Source organism: Conger conger, chromosome 8 (assembly GCF_963514075.1).
Source record: "Conger conger chromosome 8, fConCon1.1, whole genome shotgun sequence".
Taxonomy (NCBI): Eukaryota; Metazoa; Chordata; class Actinopteri; order Anguilliformes; family Congridae; genus Conger; species Conger conger.
The window spans coordinates 55662501-55681172 of record NC_083767.1 but is presented as its reverse complement, the minus strand read 5'-3'; positions in this window follow the sequence as shown (position 1 = coordinate 55681172).

Sequence of the window (18672 nt, the reverse complement as noted above, 5' to 3'; positions counted from 1 at the left end):
GAACTAGAAGTTTACAACAAAAAAAGTGCCCTAAAACGTTGAATATTAACAAGGGAAGAGAACTCAGTAACTTGACATTGTCTGTGAAACCCAGAAACTGCAACATTCTGTCTGGTGAGTGAACTCCCGCTTTCATACGCTGAGGAAACAGACAGATTAGAATTTTTATTGTGCTGTGTCCTAGTTGGAACTGCAGAACGCTCAAAATAACCCCCTAAATGACAAAGACTTTCTACTGTTTAGTTATGGGTGTATAAGAACAAATATTCGCACATGAGCGTACACATACTGTATAGCTAATACTGTATTAAATCGTCTGAAATGATTTTCAATGGAGCTATTAAAAATCTATTGGATATCGGAACGCTTTTGACACACCTGATTAAGAACAACAGGCTGCACAGAAAGGACCTGCTTGTCTTTAGCAAAGAGTTAATGGAAGCAAAAAAAAAAAAAAAAAACCCATTATTTTTATTGACGTAGATCAAATGCATCTTGAAATACAATGGCGAAGATAGCTATCCATATGCGCTATCGATTCGGCGCGTTGTCTGGGAACTGGCCCTCTACGCCCTGTTGCCGGGGACTGCGAGTGCGCGGTTGCGTTTCTGTACACAATGAGGCCAGTGTGCACTGCAGGGCAGGATGTGTGCGCTACGCCCCGTCTGGGGGCGTGCGGCCGGGTCCGTGCAGGCCCACAGGAGGGGTGCTGGAGCGGGCTGGGAGGAGGGGGAGCGTGGCCCGGTCCGTGCGGGCCCACCGGAGGGGTGCTGGAGCGGGCTGGGGGGAGGGGGAGCGTGGCCCGGTCCGTGCAGGCCCACTGGAGGGGTGTTGGAGCAGGCTGGAGGGAGGGGCGGCCCGGTCCGTGCAGGCCCACTGGAGGGGTGCTGGAGCGGGCTGGGGGGAGGGGGAGGGGCGGCGCGGGGACGCTGGGACTGCTGCCTGTCCTCGTGCCACAGCCCCTGCTCAGGTGGAAAAGTCTGGAAATTAAATATGACAGGAAATATTAGCCTCAAAAAGCGGAGTGAAACGTGGGCCGAGGCCGGGCTGGGTTTACTTTCAGCATTCAGCCGCGACAGCAGGCCCGTCTGCACGCCTCGTTTTCTGCTGTCTCTGTTCTTCTCGCCTAAGCACCCTTTCGCACATTTTTGCATTGGGGCCAGTGTGTTGGTTCCTGAAGGCCTGAGAAATATCGTCCTCGGTTTAGTTTTATGGAAAGTAATTGTTGAAGTCGTATTTGCCGTTTAAGCGTTAAGGGCAAACTGCTCTCCTGTGTGTAAAAGAGAGTATTTTTATACATTGTTTCTGTGGTGAGAAATGTTTTCCTTTACATTCTTTTATACCCTTTTCCGCTGAGATAACTATACTATACTGAGCAAGACCTGCCGGGGCCTAGTCTGTCCTGGTCTATGTAATGTAATGTATTGTACACATCAATGTTCTTTTTCTCATTGTAACTCAATGGTTTTGGGTTTGATTCCCTGTTGGAGCACTGCCATCGTACCCTTGAGCAAGGCGCTCAACCTGAAATGCTTTGGTGTAATATCCAGCCGTAAAAGTTTATTGTAAAAAAGAAAAGATGGGACACGTGTAAGTTGCTCAACTGCGTCTGCTAAATACTCAAGTGTATGAGTGTATCCAATAAACTTTCCATAAAATGTATGTCCACAATGTGTTCTATTCTGAGCTGTTTGTGCTTGGCCCCTGTAATCACTGCTTGCAGCTATGTTAATATTGTTTTTTATTTAGCTAAATATCTCTTCTTTTCTAGCCAGCTTATTAAAAAAAGTAAAAAAAAGAAGTTTGCTATATAGTGCATAAATCATATGGCGGTTCAGTTTTGGTTTGTACCATAGGTTTTAAGCACCTGCTAGCTATGCTTCGCCAACTATCAAACAAAGCTTCGTGCAACATTTCCTTCCTCTTGACAGAATAAAAGTTACATGACCCGATGTTAGCATGAGGCTCTCTCACCCTGCCCGTGTCGTGTTTTTCAGTTTTACCGAGATTCTCAACCGCCCTCCACTTGACAGAAAGTGTAATGTGAGCCTGGACGGAGGTGTGCTGGGGCCAGGGGGCCTGTGTCTGCCATGGCAGTGGTAAAAGGGCACTGGAGAAGTGGCACTAAGTTAGGAATCAGAGAGGTATCTCAGGAGCTCATGATATGCTGCACAGCGATGCGGCCCTTAAAGCACTAATTGTGTTAAATGTCACGAAGTGTATTAATCTGTTTTATATACATAGCCTCCAAACGTGTCCTTGGGGTTTGATGAGGCACCTTTTACACACCGAGAGCGTGTAAGCAGAGCCTGTACTGTTCTCTGCCTGCTCAAGAGCTATAGACATGAGGGACCTGCTGTCCACAATTCAGAAACTCCTTCCTTTACCCCAGAATTCTGCTAGCTTCTACATTCATATATTGAAATACAATTAAAGCTGTGTTATTTTAAATGCGTTTAGAGTGCTAAATGAAGCGAAGTAGAATTGGCAGTGCTTGTTTTTTTAGGGTTTTGTTTTTCTGGCCTTCTCACAGCTGGGGGTGTGAGATCGCTCTGTTCCTGGCTGTTCCCTGTTATCTCATAAAACTTTTTTTTATTCTTCAGTTTAAACTTGTCACTGTTGCTTTTTTTGAAATTTTGATCTTTGTTCCTTGATTCTTTTTTTTATCATACAGTACATACACATGTTGAATTGGCTTTGTGAAAGCAAAGTACTCTCAGAAGCCTTGGATGAAAGGCTCCTCGTGAAAGTATCAAGCTCATTTTCAAATGTTGAAATCCCATTTAAGCATATTGAATAGGAAGGGGGTGTTGGGATTATAGATCCACCTCCCTCTCAATGCAGACTCCCAGAAGTATGGCCCTGCTCTGCACAGAACTGCCACCATGTCCCTCTAATACACTGAGAGGAATTTGCATTTGCAATGTGCCATTGCTTTATCCATTGCTGTTCTTTTTTGGCTGACATATTTCAGTTTCTATTCCTGTGCTCAATGACTTTGGCTTCCAATTAACGTTAACCTGCTATGGAGGTGGACAAACTAGTCCTGGGCTATTCATTCACCTCCACCTACTGCCTCATCATGCCCCTTACAATATATACATCTGCAGAGTTTCCAATAAAAGTAGTTCCACTTTCTCAGTTTGTGTGGATATTAACATAGTTGGTTTTTGGTTTAGTTTTTATGGGTTGTTTTCTATGAAAATAAAATAGTTCTCATAAAATGTTTCAATAAAAACGTATAGTTTAATATCGTCATATTTCCTCTTTTAGCTTTAAAACTATGTGGGATAGTGTCAGAAATATAATGGATTTTTCTTACTTGCCACATTGGTGTGTAGGCGGGTAATAAAGCACTGTCATTTTGAGGTGTGCTGAAGCTGAAATTGATGCACAGTGTTATGTTTTTTCACAGCTGCCTACCGTACCATCTTGCAACAGTGAGCAGATGTTATCCAAAATGAAGCCATGTTCTGTGAAATACCGTTTAACCTGCTCTGAAAAACATAGTAATCTAACCCGGTTTAACTAGGCATACTGTGCTCCCTCTATTTGAAATATTTTTTGCCGAATGAATATATTGTCCACATGATACATTCATTTGATATTCGGAACTGATCAACCTTTCTAATACCATACATATTATGTAGTCATTATTCTGTGTTAAGAGCATGTAAATCAATTCCATATAAACATTTAGATTACTATGATGATGTAGTCTCGTCATTTAGCAGACATCAGTAATGTAATCTGTCGACATTTCATTACTCTGGAAAGATCTGGAGGTCTTACAGGTATACATACACCTTAAGTGAATTTTGCAGTGTGGTGAATTTGAAGCTTTTTATCATTTACAAAATGCTCCATCCATTTCATTTTTTGTCAGATTGAAATTTTGATCCATGTTTTTGTCAGTATGGCACTGGCCAACAGTAATTCTCCTTCATTCCCAATGTCGCAGTCATTAATTCCTGCAGCTCAGATCTCCTGCTGCATATTTCACCCAGGACCTGTCCATGTATGTCCTTGTGTTTTATGCAGATGATAAACTTGTTATTCTTGCCTTCGAACATTTTACCATCATCGTAAAAACAATCACAGTTCATTTATAATTGATCTATAAAAATAGTGAGCTTTCCAACTCCATACATCATCATGTATTATTCATGACTAATATGTTTCATAAATGAGGAAAAATATACAGTAGGTGGGCAGTTCCTGTGCAGCAAGAACCAGAAACCCTTTTCTCTCAATTTTAATATATGTATATTCTAACTTACTGCCCTTGAATCAGCTAACAGTTATTTTTGGAATCTAGTTAGAACAATGTGCAGTTCACCTGCATTATCATTTCCATTCTGCTATCATAATCTATAACATTAGCCGGCACATGAATGTAACAACGTGTTCTTTTCTCATCAAAACAAAATAGCAAATTGGTAGCAGCATAGCTTTCCATATATTGTGCAGCTTTTGGTTGGAAGGAAACCAGAGTTTGCTGACTGCAAATCTAAAACCTTTGAATGCAAATTTCTGAAAAGAAGGAAATGCCAAAAGACAGTGGATCCTACATATTGTACAGTATGCATGCATGTAAGCACCCTCCATAGCAACTGTGATTCTCACCAGAACGATACTGTGCTGAAGCAGTTTCTCATGTGCAACTGTCAATCAAATTCCACATTACGTTAAAATCCATTCCAGGTGATGCTTTTTCTTCGGATACAGATTCTCTCGCGAATTCTGTTCGGTGGTGTTAGGGATTTAAACGTTACAATTTCTCTAGCAAGAAATGTTTTCCACAGTATAATCAACATGATAAAGTATTATTGGATTATTGGAACGTTATCCAATATTGAGTATGGTATTATCCAGCTGCCTTTATAATCAGAATGACGTGGCTACTCTTAACAGCTCATGAGTTAAAATCTTTATCTGCTGTTGTTTTAGTCAAGCTTGCATGGGTTTTACAAAGGACAAAGCATTTAATTACACTAGTGATAATGCACTAATTAGAGAGGATGTGATCAAGCTGTCAGTATTAAGTATTGAGTGGCATCACATCTGTATTGTATGCGTTCGGTATCAAAGCCCTTTTGAAACATCACAGCAGTGCATGCAGCACTTTCATTCAGGATGAATTGCAGAAGAAATCACATTCCTTACACGGAACTAGCACTGTGCAATGTCCTTTAGCAACTGTAACTTGCTGACTTCAACACCTTTCAGCTGTATTCATACAAATTTCAGTGTTTAACAAGTCTATTATAAGGAACTGTATTAATTACCATTTACACATTGTCTGTATAAGGTTTTTAAAAAATATATATATATTATTATTTCATAGTGTGTTAAATTTCACATGCTAATATACTCTAATATAACATACTCGTTTTGTGGTGGTTATTCTTCAAACGCTATTTGAAAAATGCGTAAAATACTCAGGCTCAATGGCTGCTTTTCAGGAGAAAAGACCAGAAGAACATAAGTGGTGTCACTTTCATGGAGCAATTCATTGAGACTGAATGCTTACTGCGCAGAATCTTCATGAGCAGAGCTGGGAACATAGCAATTCAAGGTTTCAAAGCAAACTTCAAGTGGACAAAATTGCTTTTTAGTGCTTCGCATTATGAAGCAGTTATAAACAAATTGCATTTATTGAAGACACTGAGCAGCAATTACCTTTATTTGAAATGACTTAATGTTTGTTCTCATTACAGGAGTCATTGATACAGCAAGTCTATGCTGTTTGGGTGGCACTTGTTTTCTGTTTTGTCTTTGATTTATTGTGAGTGTGACGTCTTGCAGCAAAGATACACTCCGTGAGCACTTTATTAGGAATTTATTAGATTTTTGTTTAGACCTATTGGTCTTCTGCTGCTGTAGCCTGTGCACTTAGAGGTTTGATTTGTTGTGTGTTCAGAGATGCTCCTCTGCGTACCAGTTGTAATGTGTGGTTACTTGCATTACTGTCACCTTCCTGTCAGCTTTGACCTCTCTCATTAACATGTTCTCGCCCGCAGAACTGCCGCTCACTCAATGTTTTAGTATTTTTCTACCGTTCTCTGCAAACTCTTGACCAGGGGTCTTCAACCCTGGTCCTGGAGAGCCGCAGGGTGTGCTGGCTTTCGTCTCCACCTTAAAATAAGCAACCAATTCAGACCCAAGAAACCAGGTGAGGTAGGTTAACTGTGTAATCAACGGCTTTCATTGATCAATTAATGCCAAGTAACAACGAAAGCCAGCACACCCTGCGGCTCTCCAGGACCAGGGTTGCCGACCCCTGCTCTAGACTGTTGTGTGTGAAAATCCCAGAAGATCACCAGTTTCTGAGATACTCAAACCACCCAGTCTAGCACCAGCAATCATTCCACAGTCAACATGATTGCTTGTTTAAATATTTGCATTAACAAGCTGCTGTACAGGTCCACCCTGTCTTTGGGCTGGTGCCCTAAAACAAAAAACTGCTCCAGGGCCTTGTACCCCAGTCTCTCTCTGTCTCTCTCTCTCTCTCTCTCTCTCTCTCACCCCATTTGCAACTGTTCTCTCTGGAATTTCTCCCAGGGCACCTTTGCAAACGAGAACATGTTCTCGATGGATCTCCCCCCGGTTAAATAAAGGATTAAAATTGGGATTCGGGAACATCCTTACTAATTACTTAACACAGTGTAACGGTACCGGTTAACCGAGAGAGCCGTCGCACTGTGAGAAAAAAAAAAAAAAAAAAGGTCCCCTTCCCAACTTGTCTGAGCACAACTTTAAGCATCTGTCAGTTTTCCTGTTTAGAGTAAATGAAAACGCTATCAGGAATGACGCGCCGCGGTGTTCCTGAAATGATAAGTCGGAGCAGAGCTGCCGCCTCATGCCTGTGTCGGTAACACTACTGCAGTGCATGGGCGGTGAAGGCCTGTCTGCGAGACTTTCAGCCGTACCCCAGCCTTTTCCTTAGAAAGCTGTTCTCAATCTGACAGAAATAGCTGGCTAATCAATAACTAAAGTAAAGTCAAGAACACTTTGCAGTGTCTCTGGATGCCATCTCTATAAAATAGAAGCAATCGCTCTTTCTCGACACACTGCAGCTGGAACGTATCTCCAGCAGCTGCAGCTTTCATTGTAACCACCTGGATTATCAACACTTCCAGTGCCAACTCCTCCCTGCGACTTCTTTTTTATTCTCTTGCACCGCATATCCTATACAGTAGTTTGGTCACGTTAGCTTTGACGCAAAAATAACTCGGGGAATTTTTGAGGTCACAATGAATTACGACGCACAAACTTTACGGACGCAGCAAATCTGCACACTCGCTGAGATGTTTTGATTTGCGTGTTTTGATGCGAATGTCCGTAGCCTACGTGAGTAGTGTGAATTTCTCACAAATAGGTAAATGTTAGCCACGATTTCTGTAACACCCTGATGTCAGTCCTGAAGCAAGGGTTGGCTGTACTTTACTTGCTGTTAACGCTGCCATCCATTGAGGTCCTCTGGAGATCTTTTTGAGATCTTTTTGAGATCTTTTTGAGAGCGTTGCTGTTCTTTGAAGCCGTACCTTCACACACTCTCTTTGTATTTTTCTTGAGGGAGCCCCCTATTGTTTATTTAATGCTTAATCAATAGTTTAGGGAGTGCTTTATGTGCGCTGAAAATCTGTGTGTAAGCTTTAAGAGGAGTTAACCCCACTTTTAAAGTAGAATTCAGTAGGAATCCTGGAGCTGTTCAACAAAGCATCTACTGTAACACCTGCATTCGCTATGGGGGAGGAGGGAAGGCACAACAAAACAGCTTACCAAACCAACCCTCACCAGGGGTCCCCGAAAACCTCCAGCTGAAAGCCAGCACGGATCAATACCAGGGATCGGTCTGTTACAGCCCTTTAAAGCATGTATGGGATCAATATGTTATTATTTTTCATATGCGGGCAGTATTTAATAACCTCAGTCTTCGGTTCCTCCAATCAAAGCGCCGCTATAAGGTTTACAGTAGTAAAAGCCTCTTCCCCAGCAGATTAGAAAGTATTTAGCCTTTACGTGTGTCCTCTTTTGCAGGTCTCTTGCGTGATTCTTCCGGCAAGGCAGGCTGAGCTTAGTGGTTTGCTTCTTGCTTGGAGGCTGGAATTTGAAGACAAAATCCTCATGGGTCGCTGTGTGTTTGTGTGTCTGTGTGTGTGCGTGTGCGTGGTTGTGTGTGTGGTGTGTGGTGTGCCTTTGTTTGTGTGTGTGTGTGTGTGGTTTTGTGTGTGCATGGTGTGTGTATATGTGTGCATGTGTGTGTGTGTGCTTGTATGTGTGTTCCTGTGTGTGTGTGTTTTTTTTTAGTGTTATGTTCAGTCTCTCTAGGCGCTTTAGGTAGTCTTGGCTGTGCACCTGGAGAATTGAATTTGATTTGCGGTGGCAGCCTGGGAAAAGCACCGCAGCTATTTCCTAATCTGGTTAATTTCCATGCATATTTATGTGGCTGTGTATTTTAAGTATCCATCCTGTGCATTTGTACATCTGTTTGCTGTGGTAGCAGAACGGAGACTGCATTACAAATGTCCCTGAATGTGATGAAAATCTGTGATCAATGCTCCCTATTGATTACCACAGGGATACAATGATTCATAAATAATACATGATTTATTATTATTTTAGAGTTATTTTAACACTTCCTATTTCTTTATAACAAACTATCTATTTGCAGAGATATCACTGTAAGTTTGCTTAATCCCTGCATCCACGTTCGGCCTTAATCTTTGTGGAAAATTTCCGTGGGATCAAATGTGTATTTTCCGTGTGATGAAAGCATTTGATGTATTCCGTAAGCTGTACAAAACCAGGTGCAGGTTGAAGCCAACACATAACACATGCTGTGTCAGAAATGTATGGGGCGAATTAGAGGTAATACTCATTTTAATATAAATGAGCTCTGTATAATGACGTGAGGATCCCACTGCACAGCAGGACTGGCATGGGAATGGCTGGAAAACCGCCCCCGTTAGTGAACGACAGTTACATGATAAATCATCAGTAATTAAACACTTTGGAAGAAACCGGAGTTAAGCAGTGCGCAGTCCTGGTGGTCTTTTAATGAATAGGCTGGATCTGATCATGTAAGACCTTCTGGGGTTTTTTGTTTTTTTTTGGTATTAAAATTTTTTATTTATTTTTTTTGGGCCCAAACAATGCCTTTAGATCAGTTGCCTTCTGCTTCCATTAACCAGCTTTACATTGCCATGCATTCAGTCGATTCCTCTGCTTTGGAAACCTTCCTGTGTGTTTTATATCATACTTGGGGAGCGTTCACACATGTGGCGAAGCCTTGGTCTTGGTGAGAGATTAATTGCCGTTGATCAAAGTGATGGCGGTGCCGGCACGTTAACAGTAATGGATTCGCACAGATTGGAAATCCCAGGCCTCGTATTATCTTGTCGCTCTTTCGCGGCTGCGCGCGAATTTAATTCTTCCCTGTTTATTTTCCGCATTAATTCGGGGAGAAGCCTTCGATGTCACCAGTAATGTAGACGGGGAGGAACACTGTGCTATCACAAAGTAGCAATTGGACAGGGAACCAGGTTTGCCACATTGGGAACTGGTATAAATCAAAGAGGACAAGTGACAGAGATAAATGCCGCAACAGCTTCCAGAATATATCACTTGCCCTATAACAACTTTCTGATAAAGCCGGCTCTGTGACACCGTGCATTGTGCAATACCACAAATGCATTACTTCAGAAAAGTTTACGACAAAACGAACGGTTCCAGCGATAGGATTCGGTGTACAAATTAATGTCCCCACACGCTTTGTATGATTTAATTTCCACCAATTTCCACCTACATTCTGGTTTCATGGTGATTCCATCATTGGTATTAGTTTATAAGGCATCCATTTTGGTCCCCCACTTAACAGTATTTGCATCTCTCAGCAAAGTGTGAGATTAACGGTTATGTGCATACAGTACGTATATGCAGACATATTTTCAGGAAGTGAAGGACCACCAGTAATTGCTGAAACACTTCTTATTTAATATAGTTAAAAGTGTCCTTGTGTCATATCCTAAGAAAGAAGAAATTCGATACAGTGCATTTTCACAGAAAGCCATTAGTAGAGGGCCCAACACAATTTAATTTAATGCTGTTCTCGCCATTATTGTTTATTTTGAGCGATTAAATATGAACATGCCGTTCTGGAGCTGATTCCGCTTATGTCATGGAGTGTATCTGCATATCGCTGCCATAAATCTGTCCCAATGATAACTCTGCTGGGCTTGATTTATCTGCAGTGGAAAATCAGTGGTTCAGAGTGTCTGGATGTCAGGGAGCACAGACTGCTCACAAGTGACATGTCTTGTTGCCTCCTTCTACCCCACGGTGTGAGACAATGCTGCAATTTGGTATAGCTCACTCCCCTTATACTCCTTCTTAAATTCGTTTCTCTTTTTTTACTGTAGGTAATAAGGGTATTCACTCATTCGTTTCATTTTCTCCTCTTTAATTTTGGTGTTATGTATAATTATGACCAATCTGCATTTTTTGTCTGTGTTTTGATGGTTAGTAGGGTTGGTGCTATTTTAGCTACATGAGGAGACTAATTTCCTCTGTTCAAGAGCAACCCGCAGAGCAACTTGAAGAGTGACCTGATTGCCTACGACCCCCACAATGCTTCACTCTTCTGCTAGCGCAGTTCCTTAACAGTCCTGTGCAAAGGCACATACAGCGTGTGGGCATTTTTCACAGTTGCATGCATATTCTATTCCATTTATACCTGCATTGGTCTTGACTAATCTATAATTTTCAACTCCCCAAATGTTTATGTTCACCTGGTTAAACAGAAACATTCGCTATTCCTAATACTCAGGGGAGTTTTATTTCTAGTTCACAGACTAGTTTTATTGCTAGCCATCTATTGTAACCTGAACAGTAAGTACCTGATGTATTTCTGAAAATTTCATTGGATACTGCAAGTGAACCAATTCGGTTATATCTCCTAGCAATATTCCATGACAGTTTTCCATCTGGAGTCGCTGATGTACTGTCAATACAAGACAGCCACATTCAAGTATGCAATAATTGTGTGCAGTGTTTTACAAATGCGTGTGTATTAAATATCATTAGTACATTCCTGAATATCATTACAAACTGCATTTCAGCACCTTTGACTGCAAATTGACTGCAAATGCAGTCAATTCATTTGGCTGTCAATCAAAAACCTGATTGACACCAAACATTTAGAGTTCCTGGTTCCATATGGCATAGAAATGTGAAGTGAACAAAATATAATTTCCGAACATCTTTTCCCGCACCTGACAAGCATGGAACCGCCTGCTTCGTGCCAGCCCCTGGAATACAGCATGGCTCTTAACTTGTATCATTCATGAAATGCCCAGTGACCTGAAATTTGGCATGCTGGTTCTCACTGGGACACAATAGCAACCCATAGACCTGTGGGAAAAGAAAATAATTCATTAAAATATCAATTTACAACTGTATGCATTTGAAATGCAAAGCAGTGATGTGTTAGTTTCAGTATCCTGCCAATTTTCTCTAATGTTGAAATTTAGACGCAAATATTTAGCGTGTTGTTCTCACATTCGAAACAAAATATCTTCAGGGTGTTGGGGAAAATACATTTAATTACACTGCCACTTGAAAAATGAATTATCAGAGAAATGGGAAATAGTAAGTCTATTTAGTCATCTTTATCAAGGAGGGCACTGCCGGCTGTGTTGGTGCGGCATCCAGATTTGAATATTGATTACAACACCTAAGCCTTACATTAGGTGCACTCTAGTGCACCCCACAGAACCCAGAATACATTAAAGCCGAGCATTCAAAATAAACTGCATAAAATTATGTTCTAATATTGAACAACTTCAGAGGTATTGTATCAGCATTATTAGGATATTCTGATATGTACTGTAGCTGTTGGAGATCCCAGTCAGTTTTTTTGGGCTCATTGTTTAAAATGGAAAAAATATATATAATTATATAAGCTGTGGTATACTACACATGAAATGTGGTTCTGCTGGTATGATTTGGAAGATGTTGATAATGAATCCCAGTGGCTTTGAGTGGGAACAGGAAGGCTTTCAATGGGCAGAGAAAGGCATCGTTTTTTGCAACAACAAACTATAGCAAACAAACTATTTTTGGAAATGATCTTCATCAACCTTTCATTAAAAACATTTTTTTTTTTTTAAATGAGTAGAGCAAGTTGATAGAACATGTTTCTTTTGGACGAAGTTTTATTTTGGTTTCCAGACAACCACAACTTTGCAGCCAGGGATTTCCTGTGTGTGCTGAGTTAGCATGTACTGTTCAGCCAAGATTTATGCAGAGGGAAAATCAGGAGGGTTTCGCATATTCCTCATTTTGAAGAGGCCTGTACTGTATTTCTAGTATCCTGAAAAAGCACATTAATTGCAGAGTGACAGATCATTGGACTGCATGGATTCTTCAGAAGTAAACCTTGATGCAACAGAGGAATGCTTTAAGCATTTGTCACTCCATTTGGCTGACGCGTTTATCCAAACGACTTGCAGTTGATTTGTACCTTAACCGTGACATGACATGAATGCTTTAAGCATTTGTGTCAAGTGTAGAAATACCTGACCTTCATTTCAGTAAAAGGTAAAAAGAAAATAAATAAATTGTCTAAACATAACATCTCCCAAACATATTTGTGCAGTATAAATATATTTAACTTTGCTTTACACTGTAGTGAAGAGTTTAAGTAGCTTGAGTGTTGAATTGTAAGTAGTGTTTCATTTGTATTAAGACTGGCATATCTTCCCTGACAGTATAGTAAGTCGGAATAGTTCTACCTCACCCAGTATAGTGAGAGGGAGTAGTTCTACTTCACCATTGTGGGACACTGAATGTGCTTCATACTGTAGTTCACATGGTGGTGTGCAACACACTGTTTCAAAGCTTGTACTGTACACGCATGTGGCTTTGAATGGTGAGACACGTCTTACATGGTAGTAGCGATTCATTCTGAAGTGAGAGACAAAATGAAAATAAATAAAGTTACCACACAAAATGTTGTATTCCTATCATGCAATCATAATGCTTAACCATGGCATTCGCAATCTGTTAATGTATATAGTTTTAAAAGGCAGACATTCTTGTGCAGACTGACCTACACGGGTTATATAGCGCTGATGTGTAATTCACTAAGCCTCGCCTCAGGTTTAATCGGGATATAACCAGGCTAACCACGTCTGAGTCGTCTAGTAAAGCTTTCGTTTTTCAACCAAATGTAGCTTGGTTTACACCTGAACGTCAAGATGGCATTTCACCAAATTTTCACCCCAAAAATGTTCAGTGGTGGGTAACGCAATTATTTCTTGCAGTAGCTGGCTTAATGGTATGGGTAGCACCATCTTGAAGGAATGTTATGTAGTGACCAAGGTCACTAGAATGGGCGGGGCCTAGGAGTGGTCAATTTTGAGCATGCAAATGAAGTTTCTTTTCTTTATGGCACGACTGCAGTGCCCTGGCATTCGCATTGTAAACCCAGTTTCCTGCCCATTGCACTGCACTGCCACCGTAGTTTTAGATTGATGTCTATTTGATAATCTATTAGGGTGTTCTTGTATTCTTTTCTGTGGTAATTTATCATTCATTTCTAATACATGAAAGGTGCCTGCTGCTCTCTGAATGTATTTTAGATCCATGAATGTGCTCTGCTCTAAACTAGAAGAACTACTGTACTGCCATATATGGGATGAAGGGCACTTGTCAGTGCCAGGGGAGAACAAATCGTACAGGCTGACCTTTTGACCTTTCCTCAAGTGCGTTATTTGGGTCCTATTTATCTTTCATCAATGTTATCCTTGGGGATTTCCTGCTATTCACGCAAACCTTGAACTGTCAATATTAAGATAAACTATCTGGTGTTTAAATCTCAAAAATGAGAAACCTTGTGAATTACCATTAAATGAGAAAGATTACCAATACCAAACAGTGTCACGGCATTCCAGAATATCTTCTGGATCAGGAAAAAAAGGGCATGATGGAATGTGAACAAAGGAAGCAAATGGCATCTCCCACACCTCTGTATCTAATCTCTCTATCCATCTATCTATCCGAGAAGGACCATCACTGTAGGCAGGACTTCATTAAAATCCTTAAATGCAATTTGCGGCATTGCAGAAGACACGGAGCATTGAACTATCTCCAGAAGATCTTGTATATGTTTTGTAAATTAAATTAGTTTTTTTTTTTTTTTCTCGCTGTCCTGTTTAAACAAGGCTTCCTAAGGGCCTAGTTAAAGCCAAATGTCAGAGTCTGTATTTTGTTGCTGGACGTTGTTGATATCATTAAGGGTCTTCCCATGCGTTGGAGGTCCTGTGAGCACTGAGGGCATGTTAGCAGCAGGTTCTCACTGAGAGGCAGCGCGTGTGAATTAGCCGTCGCGCAAGGGTAGCACTCGGTTTCAAATTGCTAATGGCGAGGAAGTATGCAAACAAACCATGGGAGTCCAAATGCCCTTCTCTCTTTCTCTCTCTCTCTCTCTCTCACTCACTCCCCCTTGCTCTCGATTCAATTTATTGGCAGGACAACTGCAGTCATATTGGCAAAGCAAAACAATAATATTATACTGTACATACATAGGAACACACAGAAAATATAGACATCACATATATAACATGCAACGAGCATGAACACTTACAGTTTGTTCAAATAAATAGTAAGTTGTGAAGAACATTACAAAAATAATATATTTATTCTAACGTCAACAAATGTGTAACATATCCCTTTTACTATCTGTAATATGTGTATATATCTGTTTGTCTCACACTCTCTTACTCTCACTCTCTCTCACTATCTCTATTTCACTCTAACTCTTTCTCTCACTCTCAGTCTCTCTCTCTCTCTCTCTCTATTTCTTTCTCTTGCTCTGTCTTTGTCTCCTGATTCGATTTTGCCCTGTGCTATCCGATTTGAGGCGGGATGCTGCCCGCCCGTTGTTGTCCAGGGCTCCCGCTCCACCAGGACTGGGAGCATGCAGGGCCCGTTGTGCAGAAGTAACAATGTTAGCAATTCTTACTGTGTCACTGAGATTCTGCATTACATCCATGCAGTGGCCCGGTGAAATCCCCAGCCGGCTGAAAGAAATGCTCCTAGCCACTGCGGCTATGAAAGGGGGAGGAAAACGAGTGAGAATGAACAGAGAAGGCACGTATTCCCTAATACCTGGGTTAGAGATTGCAGGAATAATTAAGAGAACACCTGAGGTAATGAACAACTTATTTGATGAGGGTGGCGGAGATTAGCGAAACTGGCTTGGTATAGCAAAATTATATTACAAAAGTCTTCCTTTTCTGCTGGAGTGAAATCTTCCTTTGAGAGCTTGTCCTGTTTTTTTCCATCCTCCCTTAGGTTTTTTTTCCCCTCAAACTTATCTGAGCAATAACCTGTCAGCATTTTTGTCCTTTTGGTATTCCCTCTCTATTTTCAACTCTTAGACTCCAAACTTTTTGTTTCTTTTTTTCCAGTTAAATGGAAAAGTAATAACAAATAAAACTCTCGATAAAACACCATTTTCCAATTTTAATATGATTACGGTGGAAAGCGCTTTCTAATCTCTCCCACAGGAACATTAAACAGGAGGGTGAGAGGACCTCTGCATGGCTTTCGAATGACAAAGGGCTTTTCGATAAAGATCTTTTTAAGAGCCCGGGGAAGCCATTTTGAGTATGATAAACAGATTCACTTGAGAAATAACGCACGTTGAAATTAAACGTCTCTCATTTATAAACCCGCCGCATATCGCGTGCCCATTGTATAACTGCTGTATTTTATAACCACGCTGAATTCCTTTCGCGGTGGGAACCGGCTTGCTTGTATCGTGCGTGTAGCGCGTGAAAGCCGGCCTTCTCGATTGCTTTCTGTCTGGTTGCAGTTTGGTTTGATAGAAGAGTGCTGCTGAGTGCTATGGATAGGGAGCCGGGGACTGAGGGTTCTCCAGTCTGTGATGTATGTGACCTGCTTTCTTTGGGCTCTGTGAGGGATAGGGTGCCTCCAGCACCAGTATTTATAGGTTAGATCCAGGAAGTGGCAGAGGACTCTGGGCTGCCCAGAGCTGGCTGATTACAGCACGCTATCTCCTCTCCTCCCCTCGCCTCCACACGCACTGCAGTAGGACCTTAAAGAAAACCGCCCTAATCAGTCCTAATTGAGAATCCGATATTCATTATATCAATAGGCTTTCGCTGTGCCGTCAACCTGAAAAAAATAGGCTGTGTGGGAAAGCGCATACTTAGCATGCTACTTGTGCTACATTTCAGTGAAGATCAGCCTGAGGTTTTGTACGAGTAGCATGTGAGTGTGTGGTCAAAGGAGAACGGAAAATGTAAGCTTGAAGCATCGAAACGTTACCTCAATGTAAAGACATAGGTGTGGAGAAAAATATATTTATTGCAATAGATATTACTTCTAGATAATAGAGTGGACTAGATGTATTTATACAGAAATAAAGTGAGGATTAATGTACTGCTCTGTGCTATTAGTATGCATAAACAGACATTATCCTTGCCCTGAGTGCGTGTTTGAACTGTTCTCACTGGAATATTTCTACGGCGACAGGCCCCTTTTCTCGAGCAAGTCTTTGTTTTTAGTGCTTAAATGCAGATGTTCATTAGCAATTCATATTTATCATTTGTGTCCTCATAACACACAGTGGAAATCCATTATTCTTTGGTGGAACAAGGACAACAACAGCAAAATATTGCCGTCCTAATCATTCCCTTTAGCGCGTCTTGCGAGCAGCCTCCTTTGTTTCCCCACTTGCAGCCTGCATGCTAAGTTTGAGGAGAGCAGGTGTGGCGGCCGCCAGCTGGTTCCTCCGCCAGGCCTCAGCCAGGGGAAGGCGAGCCAGTCCTGGGCAGCTTGTTCCGGCACATTCTCCCGACCACCTCGCCGCTACCTGGAGGTCTCAATTTGGCACTCCCTGCTATAAGCCCACAGATTCCCCCCCTGCGTCCCACCCTCAGTTGTCTGTTCCGCAGGGGGGGAACGTTATTTCACCGTGGGCAATGCACAGATTTTGTCCAAGAAAAAAATGAAAGGAAATTAGTTTTGTTCACAAACCTACCTTTATATTTAAGACTTGCAGCACATAAAAAACCGCCCAAAAAAACATGCAATTTGTTTTAGCATTTGACGGCTGGATGTCAGTTGTAGACCGTTTTACTCATGTGCGGTAGCACAGCCCGTGCTGTGATGTATAATCTTCGCGCAGGAATGTGTATTTTCCAGCGCAGGTTTCAAAGTGTGCCCTTTGTGAACCCTGACTGAATGATGCCTTGAGCCTCTGGATGTGTTGAAAGACGGGGTGATCTTTCAGCACAACCCAATGAGGACTGTTTTCCCAGCATCCTCCTTGAGCTGCGTGTTTCAGCCACTTCACCCCGGCTGACTTGCTTTAACCGAGCCGTTCAGAACTTCAGTTATGAATACGTTACATTACGTTACAAAGCATTTAGCAGACGCTCTTATCCAGAGCGACGTACAACGAAGTGCAGCTCGAACACAGGAACAAGTGCGAAGAGGACCCTAGAGGACAGTACGGTTCCGAGTCCTAGCGTGACCATATAGATACAATCGGAACCCTCAACTTACGAACTGGCATACCACGGTTGGCAGCTCGAATACCCCGAATACTACAATACAATATCTAATTGTGGATATTGTAGACTAGATGGGTATAATTCAGCAATGATATTCTATATTCTATCCTATTCCATTCCATTATATTCTATTATGTATATTCCTTGGCTGGGTCAAAACAAGACCAGAACGAGGTGCACTGCCATGTTTTCTGCATGTGATGACAGACAGAACCATGTCTGTTATACATTAGCCTAATGTCCATTTTGCACTGCTGTAATATGCTGCTTGCTAACTGTCATTGTGAAATAATAGCTTTTATTTACCTTTTTATGTCACTAAGTGCTCCCTTAGAGCTACACAGCTTGTGTAGAAAGATATTGCCCGGAAACCCCTCATTTGTCATCAGAGCTTTGAGATTTGAGTGAAATTCTCATGGATTTAAACATTAAAATGAGGCTATAAACACACAGCCTCTTTATTATGGACTCATATTAGCAATGTTTGACACAAGCATAATTGTGGTACATGTGGGAATGCAACTGTTTATTCTGGATGCTCTTTATTTTTGGCCTTGATCCATCTTTCCAATGCAAATAAAAGTATAGTTGAGTTTATGGGCCTCATTTAAATTTCCATCATGTCTACTGATGATATTTTTTCCCCCCAAAGAATATAAAATTAAGGATTTTCAAACTCTAGAAGGAAAGAATGCAGTTCACCTTTAAAGTCCATTATTTCAGAAAGCTTGCAAGGCGTTGATTTGTCGGAAGATTGCCGGAATACCAATTACAGCCGCCTGGCGATTGCACACAGATAATCACAATTCACTACGTTGCCTTCGCATTCTGATCTTGTAATTACAGTGCAATGAGGAATAAATACACGTGACTCATAATTTATTGACTGTATAAATGTTTTTGTGTGTGCGTGCGTGTGTGTGTGTTCCATGATAGAAGCAAATCACAAAGTGTTGACCTCCCCATCTGAAGTAATGAATGTGCTCAGTGCATCCTGACAGTATCCTAATGAATTTACCAAAATAGCAGCACATTAGTTTTCAAACACGTTGGCAACAGTCTC